Source organism: Mustela nigripes, chromosome 6, assembly GCF_022355385.1.
Source record: "Mustela nigripes isolate SB6536 chromosome 6, MUSNIG.SB6536, whole genome shotgun sequence".
In the NCBI taxonomy this organism is placed as follows: domain Eukaryota; kingdom Metazoa; phylum Chordata; class Mammalia; order Carnivora; family Mustelidae; genus Mustela; species Mustela nigripes.
Window position 1 is genome coordinate 4,650,078 of NC_081562.1, and position 25,660 is coordinate 4,675,737.

Genomic DNA, 25,660 nt, shown 5'->3' on the forward strand with positions numbered 1-25,660 from the left:
ATGTGTGAGATCTCAGTAACTGATAGAATGAGCAGAAAGGCCATCAGCATGGTTACAGAAGACTTAAAATACACAATAGACTTGATCTAATTGACACATAAGGAGGACAGCATCCAGTTGCAGAATACAGGTTATTTTCAGATACAGATGAGACATTTTTAAAGACTTGACTATATTTTGGGCCATAAAACAAATCTTAATAAAGTTTCATAGGGTTAAAGTCAGACATGATCTATGGACAAGGTAATTAAGTTATAAATCAGTAACAAAAAGATAGCTATGAATTAAGAAATGCTCATCTAAGTAACCCATGGGTCAAGGAAAAATCCCGTCATGCAAATTAGAAAATACTTGAGCTGAACATAAAGAAATGCAAGTGCACCAGAACATGAGCAAAGCGGTGTGCAAGGCTCAGGGAGAGAGTTAGGATTGTCCATATATGCTTTAGAAACTAACCAGCCTGAAAATTAATGAGCTAAGCATTCATCTCGAGGACCCAAGAAAGAAAAAGAAAAAAAGCAAGAATAAAACCAAAACAAATAGGAGGGAATAATAAAAAACGAGCTCTGACATGAACGAAATAGAAAAGTACAAGAAAGTTCACAAAAAACCCCCAGATATTAATCCTTTGAAAATAAAGCAAAAGGGTTGACTTGTCTGAGCCTGCTTCAACAGAGCCTGGCCTCCAGCAAAAAATGCAGGCCTCCGTACGGCTCCATTACAGCTAGGCAGACCCAAGCGCTTAAGACAGGTGTTCCCGGTGAGGATCCCAATGCCAGCTCCCCTGGGAGGGGCTAGAGCATCTTCGACATGAAGGCTGAGCTGGCAGAACAGAGCTGGAGCCCAGGATCTGCCCAGCACACTGCTGTCACTCCTGCCCTGTCACCGGCCCAGGGAAGATGCTTTTCTAATTCTGCAGTGTCAAAGTTCCACCGCCCAGGGGTTGAGGTTCCCTATTCTGGAAGCAGATATCCACCCAGTTTAGACGGTGGTGCACATGCGCAGAACTGAGCAGCAGGCGGCCTGCCCACTGGGGCTGGCTCCTGTCTCTGAATTCCCTTTCGCATCTGCTGCCCCAGCCAACCTGGTCTGGCCTCTCACCCTCGTTCACACGACAAGACTGTTGGAGAGAACTCTGAAGAGATGGGCCCTGAAAAAAGAGAAAGCACAGATAAGAAGTGGGTAATGGGAGAGCAGACATTGCAGATCTTGTGAGACGGGAAGAGGGAGCGGTAGGCTGGATAATGACCTGCATGGACATTGGGTCCTACGCTCTGGAACCTGTTACCTTATATGGCAAAGGGACTTTGGAGATGGGATGGAGGATCTTGAGATGGAGGGAGTCTCCCGAATTATGCGGTGGGCCTGAACTGTGATTACAAGCATCCTTATAAGAGGGGATTGGACAGCGAGAAGACTGGCGGGCACAGGCAGAACCTCCATGATGCTCTTTGAAGATGAGAGAAGTCGCCAGCAGCTGAGGAATACAGGCGGCCACTAGAAGCTGGAAATGTGTCTTCCCAGAGCTTCTAGAGGGAGCGCGACCCCGCTGACACATTGTTTATAGCCCAGTGTGACCCGCTCTGGTCTTCTGGCTTCCGGGCTATAAGAGAATAAATCTGTGTTTGTGTTAAGCCACCAGCTTTGTCATGATTTGTCACAGCGAGCTGTAGGAAACCAAATAGGGGCGACTGTGGGAAAAAATTGTGCAATTTAACACGAAATGAATACACTTCTAGAAAAATACAATGCTCCAAAATTGGCACAAAAAAAAAAAAAAAGAGGGAAATCAAAGCAATCTTACAACCATGGAATCTGTGACTAAAAACCTTCCCACAAGGAAAACTCCAGGTCCAGATGGCTTCCACAAAGAATGAATTCTACCTTGCATGTAAGGAACGAGCATGCTTCCTTCACACCAGCACCGGCAGAGAACGAGGAAAGATCGCCCAGATCACTGTGAGACCGGTTTACCTTGATACAAAACAGAAAAAGAGGTCAATGGAAGGAAACGTTACAGGCACATCTTACTCATGGATGTGATGCAAAAATTCAGAAACAAAATACTAAAAATGGTAAAACACAACCAACCTGCAAGGTAGGTTTAACAGTAGGAACTCTGATGTCGTTTGCCATATTAACAGATTAAAGGAGAGAAATCACGCTATTGTTTTAATAGATGGACACAGAGCATCTGATGGGATTCAATATACGTTCATGAAATAAAGGAACTCTTGGACAACTTGGAATATAAAGAATTGCCTTAACCTGGTAAAAGACCCTTACCTTAAATCTATAGAAGACATGTATTTATCGGGGAGATGTTGAAAGGTTTCCTTTTAAGACTGGCAGCAAAACCGAAAAGCCCACTCGACCCACTTCCGTCCGATGCTGGTTGGAGGGGTCCCAGCCAGTGTAATGAGGCAGCGAAAAGACTGAACCCGTGGGGACTGGAAATGACGAACCAAATTCATCATCATTCATCGGGAATGTGCCTATGTAGGTGGCAATGTAGAGAGATGTTATAGGTACCTTATCAGAACTAAGAGGACCGTTTCGTCAGTGTACACAAATTAGTTGGATTTCTATATACCTGAAACAAAGTGAACATTTTAAAATATGCCACCTAAATGGCAGGAACTATGCTAATAAATGAGACAGTAGACGAAACGGACAAATATATAGAAAGATACACTATCAAAACCGACTCAAGAAAATCTGAATAAATATGTAAAGATAATGAATTCACAACCAAAAAACTTTCCATGAGATCCAGATGGCTTTATTGGTGAACTCTATCGACATTTAAAGAATTAATTGGCAATTCTTCGTAAACTCTTCAAAAGGTCAAAGAGGAAGGAACACTTCACAGTCATTCTGGGGCTATTATTACCAAAACAAGACAGGATACCACAAGATAATATCTTTTATAGAAGATGCAAGCAAAAATCCTCAATAAAATATTAGCAAACAAAATCCAATAACATATAAAAAGGATTCCCCACCGTGACCAAGTGAAATTTTTCCCAATAATGCAAGGTTGGCTTACTATCTAGAAATTAATTAATAGAGTATACCATACCAATGAAATAATAAACAAAAACCACATGATCATCTCAATAGATGCAGAAAAAGCTTTTGATAAAATGTGATACATTTTCACAATAAAAATGCTCAACAAACAATTTCAGGGAACTTCCTCAGCCTGATAAAGAGCATCAATGAGAAACCCAAGGCTAACATCATATGTAGTGGTGAAAGACAGGACGATTTCCCTTGAAGATCAGGAACAAGACAAACATCTCCACTGTCATGACTTCTATCCAATATTGTACCGGGGGAACAGACCCAGGCAATTAGGCAAGAAAAAGAGTCGTCCAGCTTGAAAAAGAAGAGATGAAATGATTTCTATTCACAGATGACATGATCTTATTTATAGAAAATCCAAGCAATCCAATACCAACTAATCTAAGTTATTAGGTAATTAATTTTTAGAACTAAGAAATTAGTTCATGAAGGTTTCAGGATACAAAAACCCATCAGTATACAACAATAAGTTGTACTTCTATACACTGGCAATGAATAATCTGAAAATAAAGTGAAGAAAATTTCATTAATAATAGCATCAAAAAGAATAAAATACTTAGGAATATATTTAACAAAAGACATGCAAAACACACTCTCTGAAAACTAAAGCATCGCTGAGGGAAATTAGAGACCATCTAAATAAATGGAAACACATCCCGTGTTCAGGGATTAGAATAATTAATATTATTAAGATGGCAATACTCCCCAAACTTACCTATAGGTTCAGGGCAATCCCTATCAGAATCCCGGCTGGCTTCTTTGGTGTCTGATCCAAAATTTGTATGCACATTCAGGGAGCCCAGATATCAAAAAATTTTGGAAATGGAGACAAAAGTCGGAGGGCTTGATTTCAAAATATATCCTAAAACTATAGTGATCAAAGACAGTGTGGTTTTGGGCTAAGTATGGGCGTATGGATTAAGGGAATAGTATTGGAAGTCCAAACATGAAGCTTCACAATGGTGGTCAATCGATTTTTGGCAAGTGTGCCAAGACCAATATACGGGGAAGGAGTCATCTCTCTGATGAACTATGCCAGCCCAGCTGGATATGCCCCTGCAAAAGAATGAAATTGGACCCCTACCTCACACCTTATAACAACAACAACAACAACAAAAATTTATTCAAAATGAATCAGGGATTTCAATATAAGAGCTAAAGAGAAGACACACAGGTAAATCTGCAGGACCTTCAGCTCAGCAATGGTTTCTCGGCTCTGACCCCAAAAGCACAGGCAACCAAGAAACAAAGAGGGAAACTGGGAGATCATTGAGATTCAAAACTTGCACTTCAAAGGATAGCGTAAAGAAAATGAAAAAACAAGCCGCAGAATGGAGATGGTTTTTGGAAATCATATAGCTGATCATGGCTATTCTGTGTCATTGTACAGGAAAACTACATTTTGCGTGTCCATTCACCCAACATTTGGGCTGCTTGGGCTGGTTCTGTCCTTTGGCCCATATGCTCTCATCCCACACCGTTTACTAGATCCCTCCATGCCAGTATCTCGGGAGGACCCGTGGCATCAGTTTATTTCCCCAGGATATTGCTGTCTCTGTCGGTGAATTTTTTGGGGTAACAGGTGTGAGATAGATTGACACACTCCAATTTACCTAGGTGAAGAGTTCATTGGGGTTTTTGTTTGTTTGTTTGTTTTTTAGCATATCACAAGGTGTGCAACCATCGCTGTGATCCATTTTAGAACAGGTCATCCTTCCAGGAAGGACACCTCAAGTCCCGCTGAGCAGAGAGCCCTACTCGAGTCGGGGCTTGATCCCAGGACCCTGAGATCATGACCTGAGTCGAAGGCAGAGGCTTAACCCACTGAGCCACCCAGGTGCCCCAACCTCATACCCTTTCACTATGACCTTCTAATCCACTCACCACAAGGAAACTACAGTCCACACTCCATGTCTACCAACCTGCCTGTCTCAGGCAGCTCCTATGGATGCAATCATATGGTAGATGGTCTCTGGTGGCTCCTCTCATTAGTAATGGTTACCAGGATCATCTGTGTGCCAGCAGGTGTCAGAACATTCTTATTGTTTATAGGTGGATGCCCATTTGGGTTATTTTCTCTTTCTGACGATGGCGACTGTGCTGTGACGACTGGTCATACACATTCACATGCAAATACAGAATGGACGTGCCCTCCCACTGCGAGCTCTCTGAGCATCTTGGGGAGGTTTCTGTCTGCCCCCAAGGCCTGGGGAGAGAGGAGCCTGGCTGCCCATCGGTGCTCAGCTGAAGGTGTTTGCGACAGCCCCTCACTGCTGGGACCCTCCTCACTGCCCCGCACCAACTGCATGCCCCAGGCACCCAGGGTGGGGGTGGGTATAGGGCCCCCCGCAGGCCTTTTTCCAGTCCTGACTCCCATCCTTCCAAAGAGGTCCCTTCTCTAGGGATAGTTCCGAATCGAAGAACGTGCTGAGGCTGGAGAACTTCAGACTCCAATTGGTCCCTTTGGTGGCTTTAAAAATAGACCAGCCCTTATGCATGTAATATGTTCAGGCCGGGATTAGCATAATATGGTAATTGGCTCTGAGGCCAGATCAGGCCCCTTGACTTCGAGCTGTGTCCCCGGGTTGGAGCCTCCAGCAGTGGAGCCCAGGGTATCTAAAGCAGAGCATTTGCAACTGGGCAAAGCCAGCCTTCCTGCGCACGGCTTACGTCTGCTCTCGGGGAGGATGAGCAGGGGTCCCAGGGCTGTGCGGGCCGGGCCGGCGCTGTGCATTCACAGACGCATGCAAATGCATCCAGCAGGGAACTGGAGCGGTAGGCCAGAGATAAATGGAAAATTTTTGGAATATAATTAGCGGAATGGTAGTCCTTCGGCTCCACAGAGTTCAATTTGCAGAAGCAACGTTTCAATCCTGGCCGTTTATCACCCCGTGGAGGCCGGTTACACAGAGATAACGGGGAAGCTGTTGTGTGGTCCTGAAGGTGATTTGTCTCAGAGACAATCCCTACAGTTATGGGTAAGGAACCATTGTTACTCGGACATGTTGTGCGAAATGAACGTGTCTGGTTTGATGACTGGCATCGAGCACTCTTGATAAGACTCTGAGAGCCCTGATGGGTCCGTGGAATGGCCAGACACTGAGTTCACCCCAGAACCGAGACTCGGTGGGCTCTGGGGCCCAAGCCTGGGCGTCTGCTGCCTCTTCCCTGGTGTGCTGGCTGCTATCTGCACACCCCGGGAGAGAATAAGCTCCCCACCTTTGAGGTAAGCAAACACAGAGTAAAACCTTAGAGGTGCTGGTAGACGCTGCTGGTTGCTTAACCAACAGCCACCTCTGGGTAGAGCCACGGTAGCCCATTTAAAGCTGCTACTCTCCCAGCCTCCCTTGCAGTCAGGCAGAGGTGGTCTGGGGGCACCATTCTGGCTAAAAAGGTGTGAGCGGGTCACTGGGCATACTTCTGGGAAAGTTTTGTAAAAGTATCAGAGTTTGTTGCATTTCCTGTGTGTGTGTGTGTGTGTGTGTGTTTATTTTGTTTTTAAATTTTTGTGTGCTTCCTTTCAGCTGGAATGTAGAGGTAGTGTCTTGATCTCAGCAGCCATTTTGTGACCATGAGGATCGTAGTTACAGGCTGAGGAGGACTGAACAGAAGGACAGTAGGATCCCGAGCATTGATGACATTGCTGGACTGAATCAGTTGAACCTAACCTCTAGACGTTTTCAAGAGACAAAACAAGCCCCTTGCTTGCTTAGTTGGGCTCAGGGCTCCATATCAGGCAACGCTAACTGGTACAGCAGGATGTCCCACCTGTCTGGAGCCCGGATGAGACAGCTGGCAGTCTGGGCTCAGCAGCAATGAGTGAGGCCTCCCAGGGATGACGGAAGAAGGCCCAGGTATGGGCCTTCGAGAGGGGCAGGTCGGAGAGCAGAGGGAGATGGACGAAGAGTTTGGGGAAGAAGATTGTGCAGAAGCCATGGGTCGTCTATTTCTTTTGCCACCCCTGGCGTCTCCTCCTGGATTAACGAGCGGAGCCTCGCTGTCCGTAGCCAGCGGCCGGGATTCAGCCTCTGCCCTCCGACCTCTTCTTCCTGCTTTGCTCCCCATCTCAGCCACTGGTCTGGTCTCCTTCCAAAACTCCCTCCTTCTGCAGCCTTTCTCTCTCCCTCTCCTCCCCCTCCCTGGCACTGCCTTAGTCTAGGCTGCTGTGGGGTCCTGCCTGGCCCACTGCAGGCCCTTTACGCCCCACCCTGCCCCCACGCCACCTTGCTCAGCATGCTGAGGGATGGTATTCCAAGGTCTGCACTCTCCTTGGCTTAAACCCTCAGTGCCTCCCCCACTCCCTGTTTATGAAGCCCAACCTCCTTGGTGTGGGCCACAAGACCCTTTATGATCTGGTCCCCGCCTGCCTCCCCATCCTGGTCTAAGCCAGCCCTGCAGGCATTTCACGCGATGCCCATGACCTGAGCAAGTCACATTCTCCCCGGCTTCGGGGCTTTGCTCTTCCGTCTTCCTCCAATGCCTTTCCCCTGGCCTTGGGAGTGAGCTCCTAGTCATCCCCCGGAGCCCCAGCCAGCTTGTTCTCTGGGAGGCCCGGCTTCCGGGGTCAGAGCCGTCTGCTGTTCGCTCCCATTCGTGGCCGCCTTCTTGATCCAGGGGAGTCGAGGAGCTTGGCCAAGTGTGCCAGAGTGAATCCCGTCCATGCGCACGTCTCCCAGCAGCATGTGAGCTCCTCGAGGGCTTGTCTGAGTACGAGCACCAGCCCCAGGCTGGGCACGGCGCGTGGTAAGCCATTGACAGATGCATGACACAGGCTCGCCGGCGCCTTCCCCTGCCTTGCCCGTCTCCATCGCCCCTAGCGCCATCTGCCTCTTACACATCTATTGATTTATGATTTACTCCCCATCTTTCTAAACTAGAATGTCAGCTCCGTGAGGACAGAGACTGTTCTGCGGGTGACCACGTTCTCCGAGCAGTCTCCGGGGAGCCTCCGACCCAGCCCGGGGCACCTTTGGTTCTCTCACATGCTCTCTCCAGGGTCACATGGACACAAAGGGGGCACAAAACGGATGAGTGAAACTCAAGGCCAGTCCAGGGCCAGATGGGGAATGAGGTCTCCCCTCGAGCATCCGGAACGCTGGGCAGTGGGTCTCATGCCGCATATTCAAACCTCAGAGCCCGTGGGGATGGTGGAGGGACGATCAGAGGAACAAGACTGGGGTAAGGCAAGCATTTCAGGTGGGCGCTGGGGAAGGTTTCCTGGAGGAGGTGATGTATGAGCTGGACCTGTGAGGCTGTGCAGGGCGAAGACGGGCGGACACCAGCACAGAGCGGCAGGGGGGTGGGGCTGGGAAGGAAGGTGGGGGTTGGCTTGGAGTTCCAGGTGCAGTGGATGGAGGCATGAGCAGAAGGCAGTTGGGACAGGCTGAGAGCAAGCCCACTTACAAAATCTGAGGAGGGACCCGGGGAGGCATCTAGAGGGAGCAGGGACAGGCTGACGCGGTGGTGTTCCTGGGGGGATTGTGAGCGATGAGCTCGCCAATCCTGCCGACAGCTGGCCCCCAGAGATGATTTCGGGGGTGGGCATGACCCCCGCTGGCCCATCAGCCTCTCATTTTCCCTGGTTTCCAGGACCGTCTTCCCAGGCATGGAAGCCGTGTGGGCAGAGGAAGGCCAAGCCAAAGGGCAAGCACCGGAGAGAGGAGAGGCCACACGGCGGGGTGTGGTTTGGGGCGCCTGCAGGAGCTCAGGCCCCGTGGACCTGTGGGAGCAGAGCTGACCTGTCTGCCTGGGATCTGGCAGCGCTGGAGCCTGTGAGTGTTCGGTGCAGAAACACCTGGACATCTGGACGTGAGAACGTGAGGTCTGCTCCCTATGGCGACCATAAGCCCCTGGCAAGGCGGTGGGAAGAAAGAGCAGCTTCGTCCTTCTGCCTGGGGCTGAGAAAACCAAGTGCTTGGCAGGCTTGCAGAAGCCAATCTCCGCCCCAGCGAGGGCTTCTGGGAAGGAGGTGGGAGTGAGAGCTGCAGTGGGGGAGGGATGCTCCGGCCCTCCAGATGCCCCACGCCGTGCTCCTGGCTGAGCCAATGGGTGACCCAGGACCCCTCAGAAAGCCCTGGAAAGCCCATTATGGGGGCTGCCCCGGGGCCCACAGATAACCCCAGGCAGGGAGGCGGCCCAGCTTGGAAGGTGGTTGCTAAGAAACCCACATCTCAAGGCCAACATCCAAATGTAAGGCTATGGCGCAGTCAGAACCCCGGCTTCCTTCCCTGGCCCACGGAGTCCTCAGAAACCCAAATCCCCAGAGGCCATGTAAGGCTTGTGGGGAGCAGGAGTCCAGGCCCGGCCAACAGGACCGCAGGGGCTCAGCCCTAATACAGCCCAGACCTCAGACCAGGCATGGACAGAATTCTCTCGGGCCCTCCTTCTGGACACAGCCCGGGGGGACAACAGGTGACGAAAAGGCGCCCAGGAGGACGACACCACCACTGCAGGAAGGATGTCGCAGGTCTCAGCTGGACGGGGCTCACCTGGCCACTCTGTTTAGCTCCCCATTCACACACACAACTCACACAACTCAGCGCAACTCACACACCCACGCACACCCGAGCACACACGGGGTTCACAAGCATGCGCACAGTCACACACAGGACACAGACACAGGGGGACATATGCACACTCACCTGGACACACACACAGGAGAATAGACACATGAGGGGGCCGAGGACACACACATGTGCACACGCAGGCACGCGCAGGCACACCTGGTTTATTTACACCCCCTACCTGCAGCGACCATCTGCTTTGTCCAGCAAACTCCGAAGTCCCCATCTTAAATGTCAGTCTGATCAGAAAGGCCGTCCCCGAAACCCTTCCAGCTAGGAAACTGTGGGCTCCCCTTGCCGAGCCTCATATATGGGTATGGCTGTGGGTCCAGTGGCTGTAGGTCCAATGCGTGCCTAGAACATGAACTCCTCAAAGTCAGAAACAAATGCTTCCCCACTGAGGGATACCCAGCGCTGGGCTCATGGTAAAGTCTCGCTGAGTGTTTGTTAAATTCAATGAACATTTCATAGGTGCCCCTTCTGCTTCTTTTGGAAAGGATAAGGTGTTTTTTGTTTTGGAGTTTTTTTTTTTTTTTCCTGTGAATTCTGTCATTTTTTTTTTTTTTAAGATTTTATTTATTTATTTGGCAGACAGAGATCACAAGTAGGCAGAGAGGCAGGCAGAGAGAGAGGAAGGGAAGCAGGCTCCCAGCCGAGCAGAGAGCCCGATGCGGGGCTCGATCCCAGGACCCTGAGATCATGACCTGAGCCGAAGGCAGTGGCTTAACCCACTGAGCCACCCAGGCGCCCGAATTCTGTCATTTTTAATTGAAATGTGAACATCTTCTTTTCAGCGGTTTTCTTCACAGGGATAACTTACAGAGCTCCAAACCTCAGTGCATAATGATAACATTTCTATATGGCCTCAGATCAAAATTAATAATTTCATCTTTTAGGTTGTTGTCCATAACCCCAAGTGGGCCAAAGAAGCTTGGTACTTTCGCTACAGGTTTTCTCCAGCTGTTGGGGGTTCATCGGAACAAGATGGTGGGAAAAGTCCGGGACAGTCCAAGGACACATTTCCATCCGCTCTAGGAGGCTCCGCCCACGGCGGGGTGGTCTGCCCTGGGGCCCCCCCAGCTCCGCCCCTCCCTTCTGGCTGCGTGAATATCTGGCGGGGTTCTGACTAGCGCTTGTACCTTCCCCATCACGCTTTGCTCTGGCCTGCTTTCTGGGCAGGAAGGCCTCCTGAAACCCATTTTCCCAGGAGCGAGCAGTTCATAGGCTCCGTCTGGGCCTCTGGAAAGAAGCGTGTCTGTGTCTTTGGGGGGACGTTAACAGCAGCCGGTGGAGGCTGATGCTCCAGCCTCTGGAGCACTCCATCTCTCTAGATGAAGAATGCCCATGGCATTACCCCCCCTCGGTCCTCCCCCCGAGGGAGCGCTGTTCCCTAACCGAGACTTGATCCCAGCTCTCTCTGTTCAGTGCACTCACTGGTGAGGGAGTTGAAAGGGCCAGCCTGGCCGTCTAGACTTGACTTCTAACCCAGCGACCAGGGGAGCCTCGGTTTGTGCATCCTGTAAAGTGGGTGCGTTCAGCGAGCCTGTTTACAAAAAGATAAATCAAGAAAGCGGGTTGTGATGGGTAGCGGTCTTCATGACCATGAGGCAAAGAGACTGGTAGACGCTTGCAAATAATGCTCGTGCGTGGTAGGCCGTAGGAGCCACGTTCCCCCAGGGATGCGTGGTGGAGCGCACACATACAGAGTTTCCTAGCAGAGGCGGTCGTGGCTGAAACACAGGCCACAGCTCCTGGGGTTTGAGGGTGCAACCTCTGGGATGTCGAGAGGAAGCCAGAAGCAGGAAGCACTCACCTCCTAAAAGACAAAAGGCGATAGCAGGTGGCCATCGGTGGCGATGAGCTCAGGTTCTCATCATGTTTTCTGGATTCAAAACTGGCCACCTCCACTTACCCTTTCTGTGGCCTTGGGCTCATCCTTTACTATACTTCTGCTTCGGCTTATGCTCAGAATGTGGATGATGTATTAGTAAGGAGGTTTCCACGTGCAAAGAACAGAAAGAGGAAAGCAAGCCAAATGGGCTTTTTAAATTGAATTTTTAAAGATTTTTATTTATTTGAAAGAGAGAGAGAGACAGAGAGAGTGAGAGTGGGGGGAGGAGCTGAGGGAGGGAGACAAACAGACTCTGCGCTGAGCCAGGAGCCCCGCACGGGGCCCGATCCCAGGACCCTGAGACCATGACCTGAGCCAAAGCCAAGAGTCAGATGCCTAACTGCCTGAGCCACCCAGGGGTCCCCCCCGCCAACGGGTTTCTCAAGTAAACAGAACTTATTCCTTCATCAGACTGAAAGGCTTGGGTGAAGTTGGGGTCGGCTGCCCAGTGACATAATGGCATTCCTAGGTTCCTGCTGTCTCCCCACTCCCCTCGGTATCAGATTCTTTTTGAAGCTGGCTCCCTTCACAGTCCTAAGAGCCTGGGGGCTCCATGGTTCCTCGTTCAGATCCTTGGAGAGACAGAGTCTCTGAGCCGGCACTCTTGGAAATGACGTTGGTATTATTCTGTCCAGATGAACCTCAGTCACAATACTGAACCAATCTCAAGGTCAGGGGATTGGACTGTCCCGAATGGCTTAGCTCAGATCAGGTGCTCTGGCCCTGGGCTGGCGGGGGCGCGGGGGGCAGCTCACCTGGACATGCAAAGGCACAGGGGCATGGGGAAGGGAAGCAGGTGCTCAGAGCTCCCCTACAGTGATCTGTTCTTCGACAGACAGGTCCTTCTGCCATCTGCGCATGCTGCCTCCTCCTGTGTCAACGCACCTGTTCTGTCCTGAAAGCCAAGTGACCATGATGTCCCCATGGCCCCAGAGAGCCACACCCACCCCTGGTTCAAGCTACCAGGGAAACCCACAGCTCGTCCATCAAGTTTGGAGGGAACTCCCCACAAGGACAGGATGACAGGGGAGATGAAGTCACGGGACCGACGCTTCCAGTGGGAGAGCAGCCTTCCGGTGCGGTTGAGCGTGGGATGTTCTCCATGTCATCGGCGCCCCAGATCTTTCCCTGTCACTCTCCTTACCTTTCCTCCTCCAGGTGTGGGTTTCCCTCAAACGAGCTGGAACAGCTGCCAGCAGCTCCCAGGGTGACATGTATCTGGGCACAATGGTAGACAGAAGGCCATCGGCAGTTTTGATTGTCAGCGTAGATAGGCCGCCCTCGGACTCTGTATGGCAAGTAATGGACACCCAGCTCTGATCAGCTCAGGGGAAAGAACGTCCTGGGAGCCCAGGGGGCTGGGGTGAGAAGGGTGCTGGACATCCCTCAGGAAGGGAGGGGGGATCCGGCCTGCTTCAGCCGGGTGCTAGGGGTTGGGAGACGCCCGCTGACGACCGAGTTACTCACCCTTTACCATGAAGTCAGGCTTGGAGGACGTGGTGTATTTATCCAATCTTGTATGGCGAACGCACTGGCTCCCCCTTCCCTGGGGCCCTCCTTGGGGCGGGGCGGGGCAGGGTCGTGTGTGGGAGACACAAGAGAGGCACCTAGTGCTGAGGGTGGCCCCACCCCAGCCCCCCACCTCCAGTCCCCACGTTGTGGGTGGCGCGCACCGCGGGCCAGGCAGTGCTTAAGAATTCAGGTTGTTCAAAGCTGGAAGAGGCCTGGAAGCCACCCAGGGAGGAGCGGGAGATGCGGCAGCATCGTTCCTGAGTCAGCTCCTTGCCGCTGGCTCTGCTGCTTAGGGCCTGGCCCCCCACGGGGCCACGAGTGTTTGTGGGACCCGAGTGAATGGATGTGCTTGCAGCCTACGAGGTGGGCGTTGGCATCCCCACTCCACAGATTAGGAACACTGAGGCCCGGGACATGAGCGGCCTCATCCAGCCAGGAAGCAGGAGGACCAGGAATGGGCTGAGGAAGGCTGACCCCAAAGTCAGATGACAGAGACAGGTGGAGGGACAGGGTCAGGGTTCAGGTTATAGGGACATGGCCTGTGCGATCCCCTGGGGACCCCCACATGCACGGAGAAGCCCCCATCTCCCCTACAGGCTGTGGGCAGCGGATTAAAGAGCAGGGGTTGAGCTCCAGGAGGGTGGTCTGGAGCTCCTGTGGAACACGTCTGACCCTGTGGGTGAGGACAGGACTCCCCGGGGAGGGAGTGAGCTCTGCAAGCCAGGGGTGGTGGCCCGGACGACCCAGTGGCAAAGAGGACTCCGTCACTGCTCTGGGCTTTGAACACCTGCCGAGTACCTTCTCCCCGCAGCCAGGCCACCACCACACTCTCCTGTTGCTGGTGCCCCGCAGCTATGTTCTTCCGCAGCCTCGGCGAACTCCAGGGCAGGGCCGGGGCTCCCTGGCTCTGTGCCCGCAGATCTGGTCCGGGCTCTGGTTCATAGCAGGTGCTGGGCAAGCGCGCGGCGAACGTGTGAACAAGCAGCCCAGAGGCTGGGAGGCAGCACGGCTCAGGGGCCAAGGGCTTGGGCCTTCAGGTCCCACTGTGTCTGGCACAGACCAGACACTCATTTAATATTGAATAAATGATTCAATGCATGAATGATTGAGCAAGTGAACGGGACAGGTCCTGGCGTTCACTTACTACTCTCTGCTCCTGGGCAAGTAAGTCACTGCTTTAGGACTCAGTTTCCTTCTCAGTGAAATGGGGATAATATTACATGTCTCATAGGAACACATTTGTTTTGATGTCTTGACTAGCCGAGAGCGGGGGGAATAAGACGTTTCTTTACACCAATTCGCCCTGAAGAGTTTGGTTTCCTCACTCGGATTCGGGGACGGGTTAGGCGGCGACGTTCATGGTCAGAATTCTAAGAGGGGCTCCAGGACCGGAATCACAGAGCATCCAGATCCCAGACATAGAGTGATCGCTGCTGTGCGTGAGCGTCCTGGCTCTGGGAAGGCACTCGCACCCCTCCCTGCCGCCTGGGAGAGGTCACGCAGAGGCTGTGTCTCCCGCAAGGCGGGCATCTGTGACTCATTCATCCTCCGAGCTGGCAGTCGGGCTGCCAGGCTGGACTCCAGGGACTCCCCTGAGGGTGAGCCTGGGTGGTCCAAGCTGGTGGACCCCGGTGTCCTGTCTGTCTCTGGCTAAGCTGAGGTTTCCACCATGTTGTGGGATCAGCAACACTAGCTTCCTGTGTGTAAACTGGTGAAGGGTGGGGAGATCTGGGTGGTCCCCGCGGAACCTCGGGCTCTGTCTCTACCCATCCCCCATGCCCTGTTGGGAGAGGGCCCATCAAATCAGCTCCTTCCTGGTCCTTCGCTTGTGGTCTCTGCCCACGGCCCTGGCCAGTGCTTCCTGGTGACCTAGACAACCCCTTGTAAGGGTGACGTGGGGGCTGGCGCAGAGGGCGTGAGCCCCATCTTTGCTTACTCCCCAGGTCTGGAACCTGAAGGACTCCCTAATTCGCTAAAGCCACACCCTCTTCAGCATCTCCAAGCCTGAGCCTGGCCTACACGGCTATACCTGCCTATCAGGATTCCCAGAATTCTTATGTGAAGCGTGGAGCACCCACATCTGAGCCTTTGTGCACAGGGAGGACCATCCCTCGGCGCTCGGGGACACTGAGAGTGGACTGACCCCATAGAAGGTCCTGCAAGACTGCTGGGGCCGTGGTCATACTTCTCAGCCAGCCAGGGAGGGAGATTATCAAACATTTCCTGGGCACTTTCCCCACGCCAGGCCCTGTGCCGGTCCCCAGGCAATGAGACAGGGATGGGGCCTGCTCTGCCCCGAGGACATCCTGGCGGTGGGGGAGGGGGGTTGCTGTCAACTGGTCTGTTTCCACAGGGAACCCCTGGGGGACCAGAGGAGGTGCGGCCAGCTCAGCTGCTTTCTCTCACTCTCTGCAGCCCTGTGATGTGGGCGGCCTCATCTCTGTCTTACAGATGAAGAATCCGGAGCACAGAGAATGAATCAGTCAGCTCTTTCTGGAATCAGCCTGTTTAGCAGACTGGGGGTATACCCAAGCGAGAGCGGGTTCTCGTGCTCTGGGTCTGCAGGTCAGCCGTGGCTGGGGTGCTCGAGGCCGGCTTCTCTTGTGACTCAGCTTCAGGCTGCAGTCAGGGTTGGGTCAGCTCCGGTCCAGGCTGCCGGGGCTGATGTTCTCGCAGGCGGACCCCTGGAGCAGACCCCAGGCACTCGAGACCTTTGCTCGCGGGGCGCTCACTCGGTTCCACTGGCCAAGGCAGGTCCCGTGGTTCGGGAATTGAGGGTTGGGAATTACACCCCACGCACATGGGCAGAAGCATCTGTGGCTCCACCCGAGTGACACAGCCCAGTGGTGGGCTAGGATTTGAACCCAAACCCAAGACACGGCAGACAGCCCTCAGCACCTCCGGGCTCTCCTTGGGAATCCTGTGTGAAGCCCATGGCTCCTCTCCATGTCTCCTATAAGGGGAAAACCTCAGAACACAAGGGGCTTGGCCTCCTGCACAGAGACAGCAACTTGGGGAGCGACCCAGTGTGACTGCCCGGATGGCTACCCTCCCCCGCCAGGTGACATCCGTGATCCTCAGTCAGCTCGCTGCAAGGGTTTATTGGACTGGGTGAGAAGTAAGCAGGATGACAGTGTCTGCCCCGCTGCCAAGTGTAATCATGCCAACACCTCCTCCCCCGTCCTGCACCCCCCAGCCCCACCCCCCTCCCCCACTCCCCTCCCTTGTCCTGGCATTCAGGTTCGCATAGAACCTTCTTATCCATAAAATTGCACCGACACCCCCAGCAGCCTTCTTAGGGAGCTGGTTTTTTCTCCATTTTACAAATGAGGGGGTCTCGGCTCTGAGAGCTCCAGCTGCTCGCCCCCATCGTGTAGCTCAGCAGCAGCCCTCCTGCCCTGTTCCTGGAGACCCACTCTGGAGAGCAGACGGCCCCCCAAGCTGTGGGCTCAGAGAGGGGAGGGCAGGGCGCACATGACCAGAGGAAGCAGGGTGGCTGAGCTCTCCTTCTTCAGGGAGGCCACTCTGTCTGCAAGGCTAGACACCTACATGACTTGGATGCCTTCCACGTCCCGGGGAACGCGTGAGTCAGATCTCCGGGGAGACGCGAGTGCAGGCCAGGGCTCCCAGCAGCGCCGGCGGCAGGGCCGTCTGCACAGAAGTAGGATGACTGCAGTCACTTTGTTGTTTTATTCATTCAATTCGTTTGTTCATTCATTAATTCATCAATTTGTTCATTCAACATCCTGCTGAGCCCAGCGGAGCCCAGCCACTCCAGTGGCTGGCTGAGAGCTGGTGTCTTGGGAGAGAAATCAGATGGGGGACCTGTGACCCAGCGGCTCCTAGGACCTTAGAACAAAATGAGACCCCAGAGCACAGCCTCCACACAAGGGGTCAACCATCTCAGCTCAGCCTCCTGCAAGGGATGGGGAGCTCACTACCTCACTAGCTAGGTCTTCCCAGAACTGAGCAATCTCTGCCTGTCAAAAAGTTGTTTCTTTCCTTCCTTTTTTTGGTTTTGTTGTCTGTTTATTTTGCTCGTACAAACAGTCCTCCCAGAAACATTCTGGCACAATCTCCTGGTGCACATGGACAAGAGATTCTCTAAAAAATGTTGAAGTGAAATTTCCCGGCCTGCTCATCTTCACATTTACTAGATAATGCCAAGTTGCTTTCCAGAGAGATTGCACCAAGTTACACAATTGCCGTTTTATTCATTTCTAGAAATTCCATTTGGTTCTTTTTCAAAATCTGCTCAAGTCATTTTTAGAAGCTCTTGTTCCTCACTGAGATTTCCAGGCTTCTCCTTTTCTGATTCCCGACTCGTATCAAACAAACTCGATTGCTTTCCTCCTCTAATCCTGTGGCCTGAAGATGCCAGGGGGTTGACCCGCCGGGGCGGTGTCTGCTGGTTCTTGCTCATGGTGCCCCGATTCCTTGTGGTGACTTTTCCTCGGTAAGACCCTCATTTTTCATGGCGTTTCACTTTCCTGTTGGCTTCCAGGTGAACTCCTCCGAGGGGTTTGCATTTATTTGTGAGAAGCGTGGAGGAAGTCACCGGCATCTAAATTCTCTGCCTGAAGGTGTTTGCAGATGGGGCCTGAAGGGTGAGTTGGTCCAACTGTTGGTTCCAAGTTTCAGGGCAGGTTCCCCACCCCAGTCACAAAATTGTCATATGTCCTCTGTAAGGCCACAGTCCGGACCCATTTCTTGCCATCCAGGGTTTCAGAGGCTCATCTCAGGTCACCAAAGCGAGTTGGTGACAGACATCGGTGACATCCTGAGTGTGAGCCCCGAGAAGATCAGGGCTCGTCATTTACAGAGTGTCACTGTGTGCCAAGCACTGTGGCGGGGAGGGTGCCGGACACACTCGCTCTGACGTCTTTGTCCCCACAACCCTGTGAAATAGGTGCTGGGGTTGCCTCACCCCCATTGAGGATGAGAAGACCAAGGTCAAAGGCAGGAAGCACCAGACCCAAGGTCCCCAGCTGGCGGGCCTGTGCGCGCGGGCAATGCTGGACTCTCAGTCATCCCCCCTGAGCTTTGGTGAGCTTGGGATTTGTTCCTGCCGTTATTGACAGAGGAGTCAGGGGAACCCCCCACCGGTGACCACACGCACAGAGTCATCCACATAGGCCCCTTCTTAGACGCCCCGGTGAGGGGAGTTGTGCCTGGACATGCGGTGTCGTGACGCAAGCCGCCTTTGCTCTGAGCTAGAGGTGAGGGAGTGGGAATGACTGCGGCAAGTGTCGCTTCACACAGCGGCCCTGCAGCCTCTGCCTGTCCCGTCGGTAGACACTGCGCAGGTAGAGTACTCGCCAAGGACAAAGGTGACATCAGCAGAGTTGGCGGGGGGTGGGGAGCCCTCTTCCAGGAGGGACAGCTGTGGCTCGCCAATTCGTGTTCTCCTGCTTCCTCCAAGTGCAGGCCTTGCCCGGACTGGTGTTCTTCTAACTTCTCCCGGGGTCGAGGAGGGGGTCACAGCTGGCACCTGCTATGCTACCCTCTGGCCTCAGCCCATACGACCTGCCACCCCCAGATAGAGAGACGAAGCTATTGTGTGGTAGCCCGGCCTTGGTGAGGGCAAGAAGGGCTTCCTAGAGGAGATAGTCTGGGCCTTCAAACACGAGTAGTGTGAGTAGAATGGCTATGTTCTCTCTCCTCTGAGCCTGCTTCAGATCTCAGTTGAAGCATCACTTCCTCCAGGAAGCCTGTCCTGATTTCACCTGCCTAGCAATCCCCTGTGACAGGTGACCCTCTGGGTCCCTCTCCTTTGCAGTCCCTGAGAGCGACAGGAGTACAGGCCTAACATCACTCCCATCAGCGGACTTTGGGCTCCAGGAGGACAGGGACCACGTCCCCTTCGGCCCCAGTATCCAACAGGTAGCAGCTGCCGACATGACCACAGGCTTCATCACTATCTAACAGCATGACCAGGATTTTAATCTGTCTGCTCCTCTACAACCCAGCCCCATCCCTGTTTCACAAAGGGCCTCCCGTGCCCATCAGCAGAAGAGAGAGGCAGAGCCTCCTCCCCGGAGAGGCTCCGCACGCTGCAGGCCACGTTTCGGCTCTCCCCTCCCTGGGAAATGATCTGTTTCCTTGGGTCTGCTCCAGGACTGCTTTCCCCAAACCCTCCGTACGGAGAACGCAAGCCTCTTCTGCCTGCCTCCCAGCCGTCCTCGGAGAAGCCTCCGACTGCGCCCGGGCCCGCCTGGCGGGCTCCCCACTCTGGGCGCCGCTCAGCGTATCAACAGCAGAGCCTACGCGTGGCTTGTCCTGTCCCAGGAGCGGGGAGAGACGCCGGGTGGCTGGACAGCTGGAACGCGCTACTCGCAGATAAATTGCGTTCTGCAGCTCAGCCGCCCGGTTCCTCAAAAGAAACCGTCCAGCCGTGTCAGGGGAAATCCCAGTAAATCCTGGAGGCCACTGCGGGATGCTACAAGTCAGAGACACTGAAGGTTATTAGAAAAATGACTTCTCTGTGTGGCAGCGGTGTGGGGTGGCGGTGGGAGGCAGGCGAGGAGCCCTGCAAACAGGGGCTGCTGGCTTGGGGGCACTTCGGCCTGGAGTCTGGGTCTGGAAGAGAGTAAGGCGCCCCCGGCCACTTTGAGGCACCTCCAGACTCGCCTCCCCCATGCGGCTCTGTTTCATTTTGCTTCCCCTTCTCAAATTCAAGAGCGAGAGGGCGGAATCCAGCAGGCTCTGTCCTCCTGGCCCCCACAGCACGCATAGTCTCTCCCACTCACAGTGTGAGCTCCTGGGCTGGATGGCGGGGCACGCCCGTGCGGGCTGGAGCCCCGTCCACTCACGTTCTAGCTCTGTCCACTCCCCACACAGTCAAGTTCAGAAGCTTTGATTGGGGGACCCCCACATCCACGGTCTCCCCTGTCTCTCTTTTCTCCCTCCTTCAGCCAGCCTCTGGGAGTGTCGCCTGGACTCGCCGTCCACATGGCCTCACCCCTCAGGGTGTGGAAGCAGAGGGCAGGGGGCTCAGGCACCAGACTGGGGGTCCAAGGCAGCTGGCCAGATGGTTCATGGTGCACAGTTCCCCCCTGGGCAGATCCTACCTCGGCCTCAGGCTCTATCTGCTGCATCCGCCCACCCCGAGGCAGGCGCATCCGTCCCGCGAGCCTCTCTCCACGTGTTCCTGGCCTCCTGTATCGGTCCCACTCTCCCAGCACAGAGCACTGTCCCAGGAGTCAGAATGGTGGACAGGAGCAGAAAATGGGAGGACCCAGGCCCGGAGGGTTTGAAGGGGGCAGCCCAGCTGCTGGTCCCCAAGGGGCAGCCCCAACGCCCTCGGAGCCTGAGCTGGTCTTTCCATGTGCCGTGGATCTGTGGAAACCAGGACGCCAAGCCTTCCCGCCCTGCCAGTTGCCCAAAGCCGGGACTGGAAGGAAGGGGGCTGAGTGCGGTGAGCAGGGGCCGCGGCCTCGCTGGGCAGGCTCCTATCCCAACCTTTGATCCCCGGGGTCCCCGTGGAAGCGGCTGGGTCCAGGGGCCACCCAGGGCTGTACCATCGGGCCAGTCTGCCACAGCGAGGGGCAGGGAAGAGGGACTCAGGGGCCCTGGGGGTGGGCTCCAGAGACTCGGTGGGGGACATGCATAGAGCAGGTGCGGGAGGAATCTGGTCTCAAGAAATTCTCTGGCTCGTCCTCCAAGCTGCCCACAGGCTGGGGTGCTGGGAGTCGTGGGGTCCCCTTCCCCTGCGTGCCTTGCCCTGCTTTCCCCCAGAACCAACATTTCTGAGGTTTGGGGGACCCTGGTCTCAATGGAGCTCTGGGAGCAAAAAAGGGGACAGGGAATTCTCCAAAATCTCTGCAGGGAAGCCTGGCCAGACGCTCTTTAGTACCTGTTTGCAAGAGTTTCTGGGAGCTCAGCCACTCCCAGCTGCTCCTACCTGAGCCTGAAAGTCCTGCCAGACGTTCGGTCTCACGTGCAAAGCAGGTGGGGTGCACCTCTCTGCAGGTATCAGACCCACCACCCTTCTGAGACTGGCATCAGGCAAGCAAAGTCGGAACGGGCCAGCTGCCCAGGCAACGCTGTCACCCAGCGCTCCACACACAGCCCTGTGCTGTCACAGCCGGTCTGTCATCCAAACCTCCTGACATCCCAAGGAGGCAGGCCAGGCGGGCACGGTCATTCCCACCTCACAGGTGATGGGACAGAGGCTCTAAAAAGCCCCTCGAGGTTGCACAGTGACCGCTGAGTGTGGGATTTGCATCCAGGTCCGGGAAACCCCACCACTGGGCCGGCCGCTTCTCCCTGGGCTTCTTTGGGCCATTGGTGCGTCTCTTCCGTCCATTCATTCTAGCACGACCCGGTCACACTGCCAGGGCCCCCCGGGTGCCTGCCTGGGCTGGGGGTCTGGGTGCAGCAGGAATGACGCCCCATGCCTGCCCCTCCTAAGCCAGTGAGAGGAGAGACGCTCCCCCCGCCACTGCTTTTGCCCTTCCCTCCTCCTGGAGACTCACCCCTTCTTCTCCTGGCCAGCCCCCCTCACCCCTCAAAGTCCAGATCTGTGACCCCAACCTGGGCCCCAGCAGGCCTGCAAGAGAACAAACGGCTTGATTGGGTGACAGGGCGGTGGGGAGCTCTCCCGGGCGGGGCTGGGGTGCCACGGGTGGCTTCTGAGGGGAAGCAGCGCGCTCTGGTCCGTGTCTTCAAAAGACAACTCTGCTCAGCCTGGCTCCGGATGGTGCAGCCGACGGCTGGGCTTGCCTGGGCCTCTGTGTCCCGCCGGCAGCTCGGGCTCCAGATGTGCTTCCGGAACCCCTTCCCGATGGCGACTCAACACATCTTCATTGAGAAGTGGCTTCCGGGGCACGAGAGTCTGGAAGCAGGGACCTTCTTCTTGATGGGCTTCGTTCAGTGAGTCCTGTGGCCCTACTATGTGGGAGGCCCTGGCTGCTGGGCTCAGCCAGCCCCGAATCTGTCCTTCACGACGGTCTCCCGAGACCGTCATTGTCACAATGAAGTCTGGACCTCGGGAGCCCATGTGCCAGCGGGGGGGAGAGACGATGAACTCACGCGTGCCCCATGGTCACTGGGGCCCCTTAAGTGAGGTGTGGGGGCAGGTGTCCCATCTGCTTTGACCTCAGGATGCTTTCTTCAAGGCACATCTCGTAGGACCCTCAGCCCGGGCTCTTGGGGTCTGTATGCGCAGACTCAGGACTTGACCGCACAAGCTGGGGGGCTGTGTCGGTGGGAGCGTCTGCGAGCCCCAGGGGGATGGCCGTGGACGGGGGATGTTGTTGGGTCCATTATTTCCTCCTCCGAACATGGGCCTTCTAGGACCCAGGCGTCTGCTGCTTGTCAGGGGCTGGGGGGGTCGTTGGTAATGGGGGGGGTGGTGCTGCCTGACTTCTTGGTGGGGGAAGGGGAGGTCCTGTTCTGTGCTTTGTGGGAGAGCCTGGGACACGCTGAGCCACATAGTCCCGGGCTCCTGCTGGGTCCCCACGTGGACATTCTAGGTCCGTTTACAGATCATGTCGCCTGGGGCAGCCTGAGGACTCCTCTGGACTCAGCTTCTGACCTGAAGAACGGGGGTCATCGTAGTAATGAGCTGGCGTGCGGGTTGACGGAAGGTGCTTGGGACTTAGAACTGGGCCTGGCACAGAGAAGGGCCCAGCGCCTGCCTCCTTGGCTGTGTCCTTGGCACAGATGGGGACACTGAGGCCACACAGCAAATAAACGTGAAGCTGGGATCTCACGCCCACATTCTGAGCCGTCGCACAGCCGGGCCTTCCCCTTCGGGTGTCCTGCGGGCACGACAGCATCAAAACGTCGATCATGGAAGCCGGGCTCAGACGCCAGTGCCCTTTAAGGTCCTTCGCTCGCTCACTCAGCTGTGTTTCTTGAGCACCTGCTCTGGGCCGGGCCCTTGCCCGGGGTCCCAGGCCCACAGGGCGGACGAACGCTGCCTCCAGGGAACGTCTGTGTGGGGTCGGCGGGTGGACAGAGCGGAGGGTCGAGAGGCAGGTCAGGAGACGCACAGATGATGGATCATTGAGGACAATGAGACGGAGGAGGTGGTGCCTCTGCCCGGAGGGAGCGACTAGGAGGACGGGCCGGCGGGGCTGTGGGGAAGGGGCTGCGGTGTGTGGAAGGGCAGCGCGCAGGTGCAGAGGCCTGTGGGGGCAGACAGGGGGCCGGGCCCGGGGCACAGGGTCCGTGGGGTTGGACCCCACCTGCCAGGCCCATTGGGAGGTTGACACAGGGGAGTCGTGCTTGTAGCTCTGCAAGGAGACCTTTCCCGGGGAGACGAAGAGCTGGGGGACTGCCGGCTTTAACTCCTTCCTCACACCTGACACCGGGTTGGTGGAACCTGAGGGTCCCACGAGCCACCATCTCCCCCACGAAGAATCCGTCGCTCCATCCCTGAGCCCAGACACGGCTCGGAGAGGTCAGCACCCGCCAGCCGGCATATCACCACCGAAATCATTACCACCGACACTGCCACCCGGCCCGGGGGATGGAAGAAAGACAATCTACCGGCTGCGGGTCAGCCGGACCCCCCGCAACCTGGGGGACGCTCTCCTTGCTGTCGCCCCAGGCAGCCCCTCCTGCGACCCCCACGTTCGGTCCGTGGCCCCCAGGCCCCGTGGCAGAGGAGTCCGGGTGGTTCCTTCCGTATTTTCCCCTGTGCCGTGTGAGCCTCGAAAGCAGGAGAACCCAGCCTTCGCTGATGGATTTCCTGTCTGTGGGAGCTGGGTAAATCGCCATCTGCTCCCTCACTCGGGCTTGTCACTTCCAGTTTAACAAGCCCCCAGGTGACGCCGCAGCCAGCCCACTGCGTGCCTGCACGCCAGGCTCCCGTTCCTTCCCCATCTGTCTCTGCCGGCCGGGCCTCGAGAACACAGCTCCCGTCTCCACGAGAGCGCTGTCCCGATGGGCCAGGGCTCTGGGGTTGGCAGGCTTGACCGGGGGTCACAGCTCTGCTTCTTACATGCTCGGTGACACCCCGGCCAGGCTCCCCTCCCCGGACCTCCCCTTTCTCCGGTGCAACGCGAGACAGGAGGTCCAGCTCTCGGACTGCACACAACCGTCTCCCTCCCCCAGCAGGGGACCAGGACCCTCCCACTCACAAATGCTGCCAGGTGAACCCTGGATAGGCCCTGCCCCTGGCCAGGCATGCCCAGTGCCCCTCGGGGGCCTCAGTGTCCGCTGATCCCTAGAGGGCTTACGGCCCCTTCTCCTGCTCAGAGCCTGAGACCTAGGATCCCCTGCTCCACACCCACCCAGGATCTACGAAGGGCCTGGGTAAGGACTAGAAGCTTCTGAAAGTAAAGCCCGGGGCTCTGAGCCTGGGGCCAACAACCACATCCTTGAATATCATCTCCCAACATTGATAGAAGGGGTGGTAGCAAATCCGGGTGCGTGCGTGAGTGGGGCCCCTCCCCCAGCTCACTCCCCCCTGCAGCTTGTCCCCTTCTGGAGATTGTCCCTTTTTGTAGCTCCTCCCCTTCGGCAGTGTGCCCGACCTCTGCTCCCACAAGCCCTGGCTACCCCGGCAGTGGGGACGCAGGGTCAGAAGGCAAGGACAGGACCCCGAAGAGCCAGGCCTGCACATCAGCCCAGCAGCAGCAGCCCACTCCTCCCTGCCCCGGGGACCGCACCTGGCAAGCGGGGCTTGGAGCGCCTCCCCGGCAGAAGCGGTAGGAGGTGAATGAGGGACAAGAGTGAAGGCGCCGGCTGGCTTCCTACCGGGCCCCTCGGCATGCGGTTGACCACGGACATTCACCAAAGGTCCGGTCAGTGCCACGTGCCCGTCGGGGGCCGGGTCCCCTGATGGCGCACACAGGAAGTCCAGTAACTGTGGACCCTTCCTGAGCCCCTTCTGTTGACAACCCTCCTGTAGAAGTCACCTTACTCGACCCTCTGGCAGGGTCCGCCCTTGTCCTTGATTCACAGGGTCGCACAGGGTCCGCTTCTACAGGGTCCCCATTCTGCTGCTATGGCATTTGGTACGTTCCCTGGTGCTCAGTAGGGTTTGCGGATAATGGAATGGCTGAGCGGCATCTTTGTCCAAGAACAAACTGAGATGCGGTACTATGGGCCCCAGGAAGGACGGGAGTTCCGACACCTGCTGCAGCGTGGCGGGCCCTCGAGGACATCGTGCTCAGTGAAATGAGCCAGTCACGAAAGGACAGATTCTGTAGGATTCTACTCATATGGGGTCCTTAGAGTCATCAAATTCACCGGTACAGAAAGTAGATGGTGGCCACCAGGGACTGCAGGAAGGGACAGGGCATTAGCATTTCGTGGGGACAGAGCTTCTATTTGGAAAGATGAGAATGTTCTGGAGAATGGCGGGAGGGATGGCTGTCCAGTCGATAAATACGCTTCGTGCCGCTGAACTGCACTCTTAAAATGGTTAAAATCGTCCATGTTTATGTTATGCGTATTTTGCCATCATTAGGAATAAGTTAATTTTTGGAAAGAGACCAAAACAGGATCAGGCTGCACAGGGAACAAGAAGGAATGAGGACATTTCCTGAGCAACTACTGAGTGTCCGGCACGGGGCCAGGGTCCGACCCAGGCACCACAGCTTGATAGTCTAGGGGCAAGTAAGAAACAGGTTCATTTTTAGATGTTTCTAGA